This window comes from Microtus oregoni, unplaced genomic scaffold, assembly GCF_018167655.1.
Source record: "Microtus oregoni isolate MIOR12 unplaced genomic scaffold, Mior012 000005F_ref0000423, whole genome shotgun sequence".
NCBI classification, from domain to species: Eukaryota; Metazoa; Chordata; class Mammalia; order Rodentia; family Cricetidae; genus Microtus; species Microtus oregoni.
This window is the reverse complement of record NW_024543064.1, coordinates 44,683,453-44,699,421: the sequence shown is the minus strand read 5'-3', so window position 1 is coordinate 44,699,421 and position 15,969 is coordinate 44,683,453. Positions and strand designations below refer to the sequence as shown.

The 15,969-nt window shown below is 45.1% G+C and overlaps 1 protein-coding gene across 2 annotated transcripts in view; it reads left to right on the top strand.

Moving 5' to 3' along the window:
* Dab1 (DAB adaptor protein 1) overlaps window positions 1–15,969 on the top strand; it is a 1,107,419-nt gene that overhangs the window by 595,961 nt on the left and 495,489 nt on the right. The window contains exon 1 of one of the 2 annotated variants that reach the window (XM_041652238.1): window positions 14,466–14,488. The exons of the other annotated variant lie outside the window; for it this stretch is intronic. The gene's annotated coding sequence lies outside the window, so the exon portion shown is untranslated. Of the gene's footprint in view, window positions 1–14,465; window positions 14,489–15,969 lie in introns of those variants that run through there. 2 annotated transcript variants of the gene reach the window in all.

Below are 15,969 nucleotides of genomic sequence, written 5' to 3'. Positions count from 1 at the left end.
GAAAAAACTGGACACCCACAAGAGGAGATACCTGTGTAGGTAGGAATGATTCCAGTTCAACTCCCTCTCACTTGTTTGTATGTTTGTCTTTGAGAGAGTCTCATATATTTCAACCTGGTTTTTAACTCTCTCTATATACGATATGACCTTGAATATTCTCTTGTCTCTACCTCTGAAGTTCTGGGGATTCGGGTGTGCTGTCCCGGGGCTTTGCTTGTGCTGTGTAAGCACTCTACCAAGTAAGCCACATCTCAAGCTGTGATTTCAAACTCTTTCTACTTGTGTGTGTGTGTGTGTGTGTGTATGTGTGCCTGTGTGTGTGTGCACGTGTAAATTGTGTGTGTGTACGTATGTGTTTATGTGACATCAGAACAAAGATGAGTGTGATTAAAATCTTTATCAGTCATCTCATCAGGATCACATGGACGGGGCTGTTAGCCTTCTCCTTCAAGGAGAAGTAAAATTTTAGAATAAGATAGAGGACATGGTGGAAAAAAATGGAAACGATAAGTGTTTATTACACTCCCTGCCTTGCAAGTGTCCTAAAGTGCCTCCAAAGTGTTCCAGAAAAGACAATATGGAATTGTGGGCATGTGTCTGGAGGCCACCAGTTCACCCAGACTCAGACATAAGGCAGAACAACAAGAATGAGCTGAAGTCCAAGGGAAGAAAAGGAAGACATTAACTGAAGGTGATAGGGAGAAAAGAGGTCCCTGGCCTCTGTATTAGTGACTTTTCTGTACTGATAAAATAAAATACTGATATATACAGTGATAAAATACCATGAACAAAAGCAATTTGCAGAAGAGAGAGTTTGTTTCTCACAGTTCTGGAGAGATGTAGTCCATCATGGTGGGGACAGCATGGCATGGTGTCAGGAGCCAGAGCAGAGAGACCACATTTTATCTGTACATGGGAAGCAGAGATGGCAGGAACAGGACTGCCAGCCCTCAGAGCCCACCAGTGTACTCCCCAGCCCAGTGCTGTACTCCTCAACAAGGTTCTACCTCCTAAAGTTTCCGTAATCTCCTCTAACAGTACTGCTAACTGGGTACCAAGTGTTCAAATACAGGGGCCTATTGGAGATACTTCTTACACAAACCACAACGTTCAGCCTCTGGTTCTTGAAGATTATATTATAAAGCAAAGAGTACTACAACTTCAAAAGTAGCAATAGCCTTTAATAGTCTCAACACTGTTTAAAAATCCAAGTCTCTTCTGAGTCTCAAAGCAATCTCTAAGCTATGACCCACTGCAAAACAAAAACAAAAAGAAAAAAAAATGACAACAACAACAAACACTTTAAGTTACATAGTTACAACATACAATGGCATATGGAATATACATTCCTGTTCTAAAGGGAGAAATGTGGGCAGAGTGAATAAAGATTGGACCAAAACAAGACCAAAATCTTGCATGGCAAACACCAAATCCTGTGGCCCTATGTCTAGTATCTAGTGCTTCAATTTCAGAGGTCTTAGATGGCTCAACCTTTCTTGCTTTACTGGCTGCAATGTACATCTGATTCAGGCTGGTTCAATTCCTTGTATGCACCTCTCCTTGGAAGATGTCCCATGGTACGGTACAGGAGTCTCCAACATTGTGTTAGAAACATCTCCGACATTGTGGTAGGGGCATCACCAACATTGTGGTACAGACATTGCCAACATTGTGGTATGGGCATCGCCAACATTGTGGTATGGGCATTGCGCACATTGTGCTGTCTCCACCACAACCCAGGCTTCAACGTCATAGCTTCACTTCCTGATTTCTCTGGGACTCCAACCCTGCGACACATTGCCTAGCCTTAGTGGTCCTCCAAAAGTACAGAGGAAAAATCTACAAGACACCTCAATCTTGCATCTTTCTTGTTTCCAAAGCCAGTACCAAGTAGACGAGACTGCCAAGCTTAGCTGCCAGCCTGGGATGTACCCTTGCCACTTTTGCCACAGCTACACCAGTTTTTGTATGCGATTGCTATCTAGGAGCAGGGAACCCTTTGGCTCCTTCTTTTTCACAACTTGTAGCTTGAGTTTGTCAGGGTCTTGTCCTGTGGGCAGAACAGGGGGCTTCTCTTTAGTGGCCTTAATGTCCTTTACAACAGCAGGCCTTCTCCCCACATGGCATGCTGCAGGGTTGAGCTTCCCTGTGCTCTTCCCTTCTCAAACTACACATTTTTTCATTTCTTTTTACTTAGCTTGTTGTTCTTTTACAATGTAGACACGCATAATATTTATCAGTAAGAACCAATCCATAGTCTCAATATTATGCTGTCTTGAAATTTCCTGTGCCAAAGAAATTGTATCATTATTATATTTAAATTTGGATTCACAAAAGTTTTTAGGACATGGACAGAATTCAGCCAGATTCTTGCCAAACTATCATACAGCTGGCCTCTCTGCCAATTGCTAATGCAATCATTTGTTCTCTCTGAAATTTTATGAGCCAGACATCCACTGTCCGCTTTAGTGTCAACGTGACTGTCTTCCGGGTTCCTGCGAGGATAGCCCATCAAGTTCTGTTTATAGCATTCAACCTCTTTTCTAGTCCAAATTCCCAAAGCCATCTCCCTAGAAAACCAAAAGCAAAACAAACAAAATGACCATCAAGTTATTAACATCCACAGCCCCTCTTCTCAGTACCAGCTACCATGACCACAAGCAACTTAGAGAAGATTTGGCTTAGGATTCCAGAGCGTCCATAATATCAGGGACAAACATGGCATGGCAGCAGGAACAGGAATCGGAGAGATCACAGTTTGTCCAAACACAGGGCATAGACACAAAGAGAAGGAAGTGGCACAAGGCTATGAACCTCAACGTTCACCAGCAATCGCGTACTTTCTGCAGAAAGAAGACTTCTAAAAGATCCCACAGCCTCCCCAACAGTACCACCAACTAGGGATCAAATATACAAATTCTTGAGCCTATGGGAACATTTCTCATCTAAACCATATTGCTGTGAACTGTTCCCTTTCCGTCCTGAAATCACATGATTTGGAGCATCGAGTCACCTTTGCTGTGGAGATGCTTTCTCCCCGCTTTTGCACACTTGTGTTTTGCAACCTCATTCTCATCCCTGGCCAGATTATTAACTCTCCAAATTTGATCAGCCCCCATCAAGCTAGCACATATGATTGCCGGACAAAAACCCATGTCACTCCAGTGCCCAGGAATTAGTCCCGCAGTCAAGGACATGGGATGGGGTTCTAGTAGATCTAAATAACTTGGCCTCAAAACCAGTCCGAAGAAGTGAAGTGAAATGAATTCTTGAAAAACGTTTAGAAGGTCCTATGACCCTTTCTTTCTATTTAATTAATGGTTAGATATTCTTGACCGGGTTGAATACTTATCTACATTGTGATCCGGGGTCTTGTGCTAACCATGCTTACGTCAGTATTCAACTGCTATATTCCTAGGTTGTGTTTAGTGTGGTGTTGAATGTGCTTCCAGAGGCCCAGAGCTATGTGGCTGGCAAGGATCTTACAGGCTTGTGCATGTCTCAGGGACTTGAAAGAGATCATGGAGGTGTGTATTGGATGCGTTGGCTTTGAGGCCAAGTTATTCAGATCTACTAGATTCCCATGTCCTTGACTGTGGAACTAATTCCTGGGCACTGGAGTTATGTGGGTTTTGTCCAGCAACCATGTGTGCTAGATTTATGGGGGCTGATGAAGTTTAAGGAGACAAGCGAAGCGATCAAGACTCTGTAGGACAACAAAATGCAGCAACATCTAAGAGAGGCCACTGTACAGGCTCAGCAGGATCCGTGAAGGAAAGTGAGGTCAGTGTTGCCCAGGCACCTGATTTTCCAAAGAAGATTAAAAAAATGAACCTTTGTATAGAATTTTATGAGTTTTTTAAAAATGCTGGCAGCATTATAATAATTTTAAGCCAAGCATAAGTGTTGAATTTTACAAATCTCCTAGTGGATCTTACCTCCTAGGTTTAGAGGGTTTCTCCACCTATAGGCAGTTCAGCCATGCACAGGAAAGGGTCTGGATAGAGGAAGTTCCTTCAAAAAAGTTCAAAGAAAGGAAGTGCTGGGCCCTTTAGTTCTAGAAGAACATGAGAAGAAGGAAGGACAGTGAGGGAGCAGATGAGGACGTAGAGTGGGAGGAGTCTTATTAACATCTTGACCCCTCACCTCTGGCCACATATGCACACATATCTAGCCAAGCAGAAGAGAACGTATGTGGGAGATATCCAGAAGCCAGGGACACTGAAGCCCAGTTTGAGAGAGAGAGACGTCAGGGCACTAATGTTCTCCTCTGGAATTGGTACCATGCCATGAGAAGGCTAATGGTATGTGTACAGAAATATCTGCCTGCATTATGGGTATCCCAGAAGGGAATGAATGTGCTTAGCACATGTGACTGGAAGAGACTTGGTACCCATGGTTGCTAGGCATCCAGACTTTCTGAGACTGAAGATTGCAGTGGTGGAAACGACACTCTAGTGGAGACACCAGAGGCCCTGGCTCTGCATCCTCAAACACAAATCAAAGTCAGGACTGCAACTAGCCCTGTGATGTGTGACAGCTCTGGAAAAAAACAAGCTAGCTTAGGACACAGGAAGGAACCAAAGCCCTAGACCAGTAGTTCTCAATTTGTGGGTCATGACCCCGATGAAAAACTTCTATCTTCCCAAACACTTACATTACGATTCATAGCAGTAGCAAAATTACAATTGTGAAGTAGCCTCAAAATAATTTTATGGTTGGGAGGTCACCACAACACGAGGAGCTGTATTAAATGGATGGAGCGTTCAGATGGTTGAGAACCGCAGGCCTAGAATTTCACCTTTAGCCATGAGCATTTACATAGAAAATCCAAGATTCAAGATACCTTCCTAGCTGAAGAGGTGGGCATTCCTGGGTAGTGCTCTCCCATGGTGCTTGAGGATCCTGGGGGACAGTTTGGAGACATTTTGAAAATCCTCAAGTCAGATTTCCATTCTGTGCTGAGTACAACCAAACCAACTAAGTTGAATCTGGCTGTGGGTTACTCGCGTGCCAGCATAAACCTAATCCAAACCTCTGATTCAGCAATAGAGAAGACTAAGGCCCAGACGGTGTAAGTGTCTGAAGTCACAGGTCAGGTGTGTAGCAATGTCCCTTGTGATGTGTCGGCTGCTGGGAACAGATGACTTAGATAAGCACCCCCGGGAATGTGGGAATGCAGGTGTTTATTGTATCACATGGCTGGAGTTTCAGGACACTTAGTTCCGGGTCTCTGAACCCGACAGCTCAATAATTTCGAAGCTCTGACTTCAAAGCTTCAGTTTTCTTGGTATCTTCCTCATAGTTTCAAGAAGGCTGTCTTACTCCAATCATCACATATTCACCATCCAGCATCCCAGGAACCTTGTCTTCCCTGGCTTCCTCCCCAGTGTTAAAACAGAATTAGACCACAAGCCCACTGATAAAACTCATCATCTCCCAAAAGGAAGGAACTTAGTCCATCAGGCTTCACCAAATCATGGCTCACCCTGTGGGGGCAGCACCACCTTCCCTAAACAAACGACCCAGGGTTACCTAAACAAAGTCAGAGCCTTGTGAATTCAGACAGTTGGGATGACCGTGGCTATGAGAAGCAGGCTTTGCCATGAGCTGGAAACAGAAACAGGATGCACGTCCCCTGACACCCCATACCCAACAACCCTGAAGGGGAACCCTGACATTCACAGTCTCATGGACTTGGTATTTTCGCACGGCATGTCCAATTTCCCTGAAACTTACCTGTTGAAATCTTAATCCCCAAAGTGACCATGTTTAGAATCATTGGGTGGACGTTAGAAGTAGAGGGACTTAATCGAGACGAAGCTTCCATGGCAGACAAGAGCCCAGGGTTTCCTGGCTGGATACCACCTGAAAACAAGAGTAGACAGCAATCTACATGCCAAAACAAGTCTGCGGGAATATTCATTCACCTGAGAGTCACCAAGCCCAGAAACATAGGGAAAAAATTCCTGCTGGAGCCAGCCAGCCTACTGTGCTTATTCAAGCTGACTGCTGTGCCAGCCTGCCTCTCAGGAACTCAGCACAGGCAGAGGAATAGACTTTCATGGGCCGTTTGTCCAAGTTTCCAATAACAGCGGTATGCCACTCCACCAGTGCCTTTGGAAGAAGTCATTCCCGTTCTCCTTCGGTACATGCCTATCATTTAGCATGCTTTCCATCTATTTGCATAAATATGAATTTAATATCAATATTAAACAGCTTAATATAATAAAATATATTCATATATTCAATTTGATATAGCAGATATTACATGGTAAATATTTAATATGAATTGATTTCATATAAAGCTGAGCCCAACGACGTCAACTCCAGCATTCCTATTTCATAGACTGGAACACGGAGATGCAGAGAGGTTTAGAATTTTGCCTATAATCACTCAGCTCGAAGGCAATCAGTCAGTCCTGCCTTCAAGCGCATGCGACGTACCAGGCTGAAGCAGACACTCCAGCCAGGAGACTCTCCATTGTATTCAAATGTTTCAGATTTGGGACACTTGGAGATCCAGTCACAGCCCACTCCTTTGAAGCTCATAGTATTTAAAAAAAATAGAAAAGAAAACGAACCATATATTTAGGTCGCTCATTTTATGTTTTGTTTCCCTAGAGTTTTCTCTGAAGTGTTATACTAAAAATATGTCATTCTATTAATGTCTTTTTTTTTTCTTTTCCAATCCTCTGAAGCCTTAAAAGATTCTACCTTTGTCAAGTATAGAAATTGCCTTGATTTCTTAAAGTGACAAAAACATGTCTGGATGGTTGACAAGGAGCTCCACAAGCCCTCAGGCAGAACTAGCAACTGTTGGGTTCTGAGAGGCCTCTGCAGCAGATCCCACGAGGAGGGAGTCCAGCCCTAGCTTTGTCTTGGAAGCTCATTCTCTCAGCTCTGTCTCCTTGGTACTCAATGGGGCTGGGACAGAAAATAGAAAGCGCTTTGGTGTAGACTCATCCAGGAAACCCCATGATCTACTGCCTGCTCCTGGATACTATCTGACAGATTTTGAACAAATGTCTTTGACTCCCTGGACCTCCATAAACTCACTTATGAACTGGGATATGGTCACACCTCTGCAGTGAGTTTATCCCACTTATGAACTAGGATATGGTAGCATCTACATCACAGGGTTGACCTGAAGTGGGATGCATTGATAGGAGAGCACTGTGTGATGTTTGAGTATTGCTTACACACTGGATCAGGACTGCAGCATCAAGCATTAGTCCAGCTCTGTAGTTTAGGCTCTGTGAAGACTTAGCACCTACACAAGGTACTTCCTTCCTGCTCAGGGCTCACAGAGGTGATCAGGCACAGCTAAAGGCGTGAAGACTTGACTCACTACTGAATAAAGAAAGAGAAGTTGGATGCAGATGGTTAGGGCTACCGGCTTCAGGTATTGGAAGGACCAACGCCATTTAACTAAAGGGTGAGGCTTGGGCCATGCTTCCTCCAGGGGGATTCAGGAGCCAAGAGTAGAGGCTATGTGAGAACTGGAGCAAAGCCCACATAAGGATGCAAGGTCTCTCTATCAAGTGACAGAGATGGGATGGCTTCTGGGGAGACAATGAGCTATGTCTTCCTGGAACTGGACAACAGAGGTGGCTGGCCATGTGTAATAGTATTGTTGCTGGTGGGAGATCATGGACTATTGTTAGCCAGTTAAAACATGGCTCAGAGGTTAAGAGCATTGCCTGCTCTTCCAAAGTTCCTAAGTTCAATTCCCAGCAACCACATGGTGGCTCACAACCATCTATAATGAGGTCTGGTGCCCTCTTCTGGCCAGCAGGCATACACACAAGACAGAATATTGTATACATAATAAATAAACAAACAAATAAATAAATAATAAAATATAAGATAGATAATAGAGTATTTTTTTTAAAAAAAAAAAAGACATACTGGCTGGAGGCTGCTCTATTTCCACAGCCCACCTACTTGCCTAGTCTGATTCTGAACACTCTGGGCCACCGTCCATCACACAGTAGTAGAAGCTGTTCTGAGCCAGCCCTCATGCTTAGAACATGCTGGGATTATTGAGATTAGACCATCTGAAACGTGCTTATATCTCTGTTCCTTAAATATCATGGGGATAACTCTTCCCCCTGGCTTCTCCCCATCCTTCAGTCCACACCAGTGCTTCTAAGACGCCTCTCCAGGCAGCCTCTGCTCCTTTACACTCTCCCCGTCTCTCTTCTGCTCCACATCTGATCTTTCTACACCACTCCATACCACCTAACTAAGATGCTTCAGAGGGTGCACGTGGCAGGTAACATGATAGTCGCTTTTCAGGCCAGGGGCTTATGAGCCACAAGCTGCTGTTCCCCATGCCTTCCTGCCTGCTCCATCCAGTCGGTGTGGAGTGACTTCCAAAGAGTCTGAACTGACAGGCTTCCCACTTGATGCTGACAAAAAAGACCACGGGCCTGCTCTCTTCCACACCGAATTCTGTCATTATTAAGAAGAAAGGAAAAGTAGAGATCAGGTAGGGAATCCGAGTAGTCACGTTAATTAGGGTTCTACACAGTCACACCAAGCGCTTTCGGTCTCCCTTCAGCCAACCTTTCCTGCAGTCTTTGGGCAGATGTTGTTTTCCCTGCCTGATTTACAGAGGCAAAGTGAGGGTCTCTGCCTGAGCAGGGTCTGAGGTGAGTGAAAAAAACAAAAAAGAGGCTAGATATGAACTCTGCCGATTTTGTCTCCAAAGCTTGCTATCATTGTCCCCAGAAGAAAGAAGCCAAGATTTAGGGAGCCTTTGTCACCATGGAGAAGACTAAGAGAAGGAGCCTGCTAAAAATAGAACAAATACTTAAATCTTAACTCTCCTGTGGTAGGCTTGCTTGGACTCAGTAAACACTGGCTCGCAGGTGGGGTCCACCTCAAGTGTTGCTAGAACACTCTGGGTTCAGCAAGAGAGGGGTCATTCTGTACAGGATGGTGATCACAGCTTACTGTCTGGGAGTGTTGAGTTTTTCTTTATTTGGGTAAGTCCGATCCGTCAAAAGAAACCGAAGCACTGAAGGAGGCCCAGCACCTGCCATGGTAAATTATTCATCTATTCAGGCAGTGATTCAGCAGCAGGTAGCAAGAGCTGACTGTGTGCAAAGGCTTGACCGGCTTGCTCCAGAGAGCCAGAAAAGAAGTCAGTAACACAGCCCAGACTCAGGGGAATGGTAAACGCCAACATAGACGAACGCACGCGCACACGCACTCAGCAGCAGCCAATGCATGTGTAACTAGATTAATAAGCTAATCATTGCACGTCGACCCTTTGGCTATCCAGCTATATCCCTAGCACATCCTGGCAAGCATCAGGAGTTTGACTGGAGGGAGAGTGTGTACCTACTCACAGCTGTGCACCTGGGATGCGCGAGGTAAAGTCAAAAGACCCAGGGGAGGGTTACCTGGGTCTCGGGCAGGGGGGGTGAGGGGGATGGTCTGCCTGATGTTATAAATGATGATAGCCAGTCTCTCATGGAAGCCTTGGAAAATAAGCTCTAGGCAAGGAGCCACCTGACCTGAAGAAGCAAGATCCAGTCCAGGATGGACTCTGACTCCCCAGGGACACAACTTCTGTCATATAACTCATTGGGCCAGCACTCTGCACTAGGTACTGCCCCGTCTGAACCCAACAGAGCCAGAAGGTGAACCTGTCTATGCTTCGAGTCATGGAGGCGTAGCACAAGAAGCTCATGGATAAGAAACTCAGAAATAGACACATTGGAAGATCTCTGCGCATGGCCCCATTGTGGCCAGGAAAGTGCCCTCTGGCAGGATTTTGATTTGCAATCCCTGGCTTGACCTAATTTCACTTCTTTCATTTGCATGATAAATGAAAATGCCAGAGTGGAGTCCCAAAGGGCTTCCTCCCTCATTGACAGGCACCTGGGTCCCCTGGCTGCCTAAGGGCAGTTATGGAATGTGGGTACCCCTGTGAAAACCAGATGGGGACCTGTTTCACACTTCAAGAGAAATGGCTTTCAGGGACAGCTTGTGTGTGTGTGTGTGTGTGTGTGTGTGTGATCTCTGCAGTTTGGCTAACAGTTTTGGAGCTGTGTCTTGAAGCTCAAGGAAAGGAAGTGGAGGAGCCATAATCTGGACCGAGGAAGACACAACATGGCATCCCTAGGAATGAGAGCCTCGGAATGAACAGGGGTCCGCCTGCCAGTGTCTCCCTTGGAACTCCAGGTTTGCCCATCTGTGGAAGACAGAAACTCCCTTTGGGCCCTCCTTTCCATGTGGTGCAAATGAAGACATGAGTGGATCAAAGTCTGGCTTAGACTTCCAACAGCTCCTACCATACCTCCTATGTGATCTTTAAAAATCAAAGATTCTCTCCAAGCCTCCTTTCTGGATGTAAATTACATCTACTACCAAGATCAGGGTAAAAATTAAATGATAGACTATCTTTAATATCCAATTAAATTAGGTATCACTTGTAAACAACTACATTTTAGAACTTTTTTGTCTCATTTTGTTGTGTTTTTTGCTAGACAGTTTTAGCCACAGAACAGGTCTTGGTACAGAAGCTTGGGGTTAATGGTTTCCAGTGGCATTTCCCTGATTTATGAATAGTTTCCAAACCTCTTCAAGCTACAGTTGACTCTTCCTTAGATCCTGAGCCTGGATAACAGCCATCACCCCAGGTCAAAGTGAGGAGAACATGGTGAAAGCAACAGCCCAGAAGCGACAAAGCACTCTGCACATTCTCCCGTAATAGCAAAGATGATCAGTGTGGGTACCAAAGCATCCCATCAGCAGCCCTGATGGCCTTCTTCCCGGAGCATTACTGTCATTTTCAGCGGTGGCATTCATTTGTATGCAAACAATTACTGTGCAATAAGCCTTCACTGCCTCTCCTGCTCGGAAGTTGCTAGCTGCAATCTCATTTACATTATTAATTTCTGTAGTAAACCTTTTGCAGTCAAGGTGAGTAAAGAAACAGCCACCGTCCAGGGGCCTGTGGGGAAGATGAGAGCCTTCAAAGCAAGAGGCCTAGGCAGGTACAGCATGGGCTGCTCCTCAGGAGGTCAAAAGCAACCAAGTATTAGTGGTTTGGGGAGTCTTTGCCCTATATTGAAACTAAGCTTGATTTAGTGTGTGTGTGTGTGTGTGTGTGTGTGTGTGTGTGTAAAATTCTTTTAAATAACTTATCTCAGTACCTGATTTCAGGCTGTTTTATGTAACCACTACAAATCAGGTATATCAAAACAAAGAAATCTAATGCCTAACAGTTCTGGAGATCTAAAAATCTGGTGTGGCAAGGCCACATTTCCTCTCAAACCTATAGAACCTATTTCTATCTCTATCTGTGTGTGTGTGTGTGTGTGTGTGTGCATGTATATTATACAAACTCCCTCCCTGTCTCTTCTCATCTTCTAGTGATTGCAGATCATTGTTGAAATTCCTTCTCTAGTAAATGCGTCCCTCCAGCCTCAAGTGTGTTAGTTCCTTTGGTGTCACCAAAACCAACCCCCTGGCATGAACAACTTAGAGGGGGAAAGGTCTATCTTGGCTCATAATTTCAGAGGGTTTGGTCCATGGTAGGGAAGGCATGGAAGACAGCTCGCAGTGGCCGAGAGGAAACCAAGAATGAGACCCAGAAGTTTGGGATAACACGATCCTGGAACTCAGCCCCCTCCACACACACACCCAGTGACCAAGTTCCTTTAGCCAGGCCCCACTCCCTAAGTTTCTACTACCTTCCAAAACAATACTACCATGCGGGTAGTAAGCATTCAGAATAGGAGCCCCTTGGAGAGGCATTTATATTCCATCCAGAGCATTGCAACTTTCTTCCTTCCTCAGAGCATCCTTGCTCCTTTCCTGTTGGGAACTGCAGATCAACGGACCCTGAATTTCTTGTAAACAACTTGTTTTCCTCTGCTCTGAGCATGAGACCCTCATGGCAGGGGTATGGGTTCTGATGAATCTACAGCTGAAAGATCCTGAGAGCTGGGGCATGACCAGAGCCCTATAGAAGCTGCCCCTGAGCACAATAAAGTGGGCATTCTTGGCATTTTTGTATCAAGGATGACCTGTGTCCCTGTGTCTCTGTCAGTGTGCTTGTGTTTTTAAGTCTCCAGCTTAGTTTCCAGCTAGCATACTGTCCTGTCGTGTAGGTGCTACACTTTTCTGTAAGGACAGTGGCCATATGGGATTGGATGGGCAACCCATTCAAGTGTAACTTCATTCGAATGTAAGTGACCACAGCCCTATACACAAAGCAGGATAGCATTCTATGGTAACAGGGGTTACAATCTCACTGGTGTCTTTTTAGAAATAGATACAATTTGAGCCTTACCAGCCAACATGCAATGATTTTGCATCCTTCATTATTAGTGGTCAAAATATGAACTTTGAGGGACCAGGGACTCAGATCATCATTTCCATGGTGTCTACATTAGCACTTGGCATGAATGAACAGAATTATGACTGAAGCTACAGCCAGGGCAGGGAGTGAATCTAAGGTTTCTGTGATCCCTGTACCTCAGGTCCCAGTATCCTGTGCTGGAAACTTCTTGCCTTCTTTCCTCTATTTCTTCTTCCCAGGGCTGGGCATAGAACCCAGGCCTTGCACATACTAACCAGATGCTTGTCAGCTATGCTCTCTGCTCTTCCCAGCACTCTAACTTGCCAGTCTCTTAACCTCCCTGCAGCTACGTCTTCATTGCTGTAACACGCCATACCATTTCACAACACTGCTACAGTAACTGAATGGCTCTTCAGCTGTAACTCTGCCCTGCACTGCATGCATTTTCTATCTCACTAGGTGTCCATTCCTTATTATACAGCTCTGTCTTTTCCCCCTTCTTTCAATGTTTTGACCTTAAGTATGACTTATTCTCTCAGAGGCTCTATTTCTCAATCTGCACTGAGGTCTGAAAATAGCTCCCCCAACCTGAGCCATAGAGTTGATAGGAGACGAAGCTCTGGCAATTGTAATGGTAAATTTGGGTTACTGATTTGACACAGTGTGGACTCCTGGGAAAGGTGTCTCGGTGAGAGCTGTCAGGATCAGGTTGGCCTATGGTAGATTATCTTGGTGATAGGAAGACACTGTTCACTGTGGGTGGCGCCATTCTCTAGATAGGGAATCCTGGCTTGCGTAAGAGTGGAGAAAGCAAAGGGAATGTAAGCATGTATACTTTTATTCTTTCTGCTCTCTGTGGGTATGATTAGCTGCTCAGTTCCCACTACCTTGATTTCCCTGAAGTGATTAACTGCAACCCGAAATTGCAAGGCAAATAAACTCTCCCCTCAGTTGCCTTTGTTAGGGTATTTTATCACAGCAATGGCGAAAGAAGCCAAGACAGAAATTTAGGAGGAAGTATTTTGGAGACTACGCAGAGTTCGCGTTCCTATCATCAATTTAAAGGTGCTATTAACATTATCCAGCATTTATGCTGTTTCTCCATAAGGTTCAAAGAGATTCATCTCCATTGATGTCAGTGATTTCTTTATAGACAATTTGTTAAAGCCCAGAGAGGTTAAGAAATTTGCATAAGATCACAGAGCCATTTGCACGGCCAACAGTGAAAGCCATTCAGTTCCTAGAGCATCCCTCACCCTGCCCTCTGTTCCCTGCCAGCCTTGTGATGGTAGGCGTAACACAGTAAGGACTCCAGAAATCTTGCCCGTTTACATAAATTTTGGAAGGCTCCTAGTCATCTCTAATTAGTTCGTTTCACCTTCTACCCTTTTCTGGAAGGAACTGTTTTCATGAATGAGAAAGTAAGGGCTGAATTGAATAGTCGGTCAGAAAATAAGAAGAGAGGTCCTGCTTACCAGCTCTGAAGATTGGAGCTGTGTGACCTGACTCCCAGGGTCGTTTGTCAGTCCTTGACCTCTGTTACCTCTAAAGCCACTGGGGTACAGGCCCTGAGACATGCTGATTCCTGAGCCAGGACAAGTGATACCCAGAAAGAAGCCACCAGTGAACATGTCACCCCTAGCATCTGACATGTCACTTGGGACTGGGGTCTAGCAATCAGACTATCTACTTAGCTGCAGCTCTCCTCCGGCAGAGGACTTGCCCTCGCCTTCAGCCTGTTTGGCTGGCAGTAACTTTGACAAAGGCATGGTCCTACTCACTTTCCTGCTTTCTCTAATGCTGTCCACTCGGTCCTTTACAACAGGAGCTGGGCTGATGAGACGAGTGTTTTCCACTTGACTGTGAGCCTGGCTTTCTCCCAGCAACCCCTCTGTTTCTGTGCCTGCCTTCCTCTGGGAATCGGAAGCCACTTGACCGGAACCTGTTTGGAAACTGTAGCACACTGGTTCTCCCATCTCCAACTGCTATCTTTCCGTGAACATCCTTCTCCCAAAGCTGCTCTTCTCTTCCCTGCCATCACTGGACACCTCTGAAGCCTCTCAGGCCAAGTCACGTGGGTTGCATCAGTACCTCCTTCCCAGTGTGACAATCATTCTTTGGTCACTCCTTTTACTATGCTCTGCTCATCAATTCAGCGGATCTTTGGTGAGTGCACCTGACACCAGAGTCTGCTTTCACACAAAGCACAATGCCTAAGCTATGGGAGGAACTGCCCTGGGTAGGCATAGAATGAGAGACTCCAACCCATTCTGGCCACAACCCCAGCCTCCTGGCTCTCTGACCTTACAGAGGCCTGACATCCTCAGGAATTTCTGGAGCCCCCTTTATTGTGAGATTAAGCCACTATGAATATTTATATGACATGGTTAAGAGAGTATGCTATTGTGTGTACCAAGTCAATTAATGTCCTTAGGTTTCCCACCTGTAAAATGGTTGGTTAAAGACGAATTCTGTTTGTTCATGATGCTGGTGTGGGATTATTTTGTGTCTTCCATCATCATGGGGAGTGCTTTGATAATCTAATTCTGAGTATTCCATACTACTGGAAGGATACTGTGGGTTAAAGGCCCTGTTCAGGTTTTGTTCAGGCTGAAAAATATTTGGGGATTGTAACACAGACTCAAAGTTCAGTTACTAGTCATAATTTATGGGCATTAAATATTTTATGTAACTTTCAACCTCATAACCTTCCTACTAGGGAAGCCAGGCTCTACCCCATTGGTAGTGGGCAGGGTGGGAAAAACTGGGGCAATAGGAGTCTCTGCTGTGCCTGGGATGGTCTGGCTAGAAAGTAGCAGAGAAGGGGTTGGGGCCCAGGCATTGGCTCTACATTCCACTTCTTATTCATTCTGTGCTTACACTTGACTGATCGCAGAATTTAGTTTATGCCACCCCCAGCCCATCCCTCAGTTGGGTATGACTATCCTCATCTTATATATGAGTATTGGCTTGCTTAAGACCCCAAAGCTACTCAATGGTGGGGTGGGGCTTTAAACTCAGGTGGCCTCTGCAGAATCAAAGGATTGAACACTATCTGACAGTATACTTCACGTGGCTTTGACCCAGACTTGTCTACAGCTAAATTCTCTTGCATTTCGACCACAGACTCAGGTTTTGTTTTCTAGAAACTTCGTCCCCCATCCCACCAATGTCATTCTTAGCTCGCCACTCCTCCCATCTACAGCACTTTCTATGTGTTCTATCTTCTCAAACCAAGGGGCATCCATCCCTTTAATACTCATTAGATTATCAAAGCACTCCCCATGATGATGGAAGACACAAAATAATCCCACACCAGTTCAGAATTATGAATAATAAAAAGATTATTTATTTAAGGGGAAAACTTACAGATCACTGTCCTAGATAGTAGTCCTCTGCGCAAACAGGAACAGAGTCTAGCAGCCGGAAGCGGGAGCCAGAAGCAAGAGAGCAGTCACATGCTTTACAACTTTAAGAGTATCAGAGACCATGCCCAAGTGGGCTGGTATCTTAAAGGCTATTGGCTGAAAGAGTGGAATGTGCTCCCACAGCATCTCCATAAAGTTCTCTTCCATATGAGGATAAGAATGACAGAACTTGACTGCTTCTACACTAATAATCTGAGGGCTCCATGGGTAGAGTCTTCC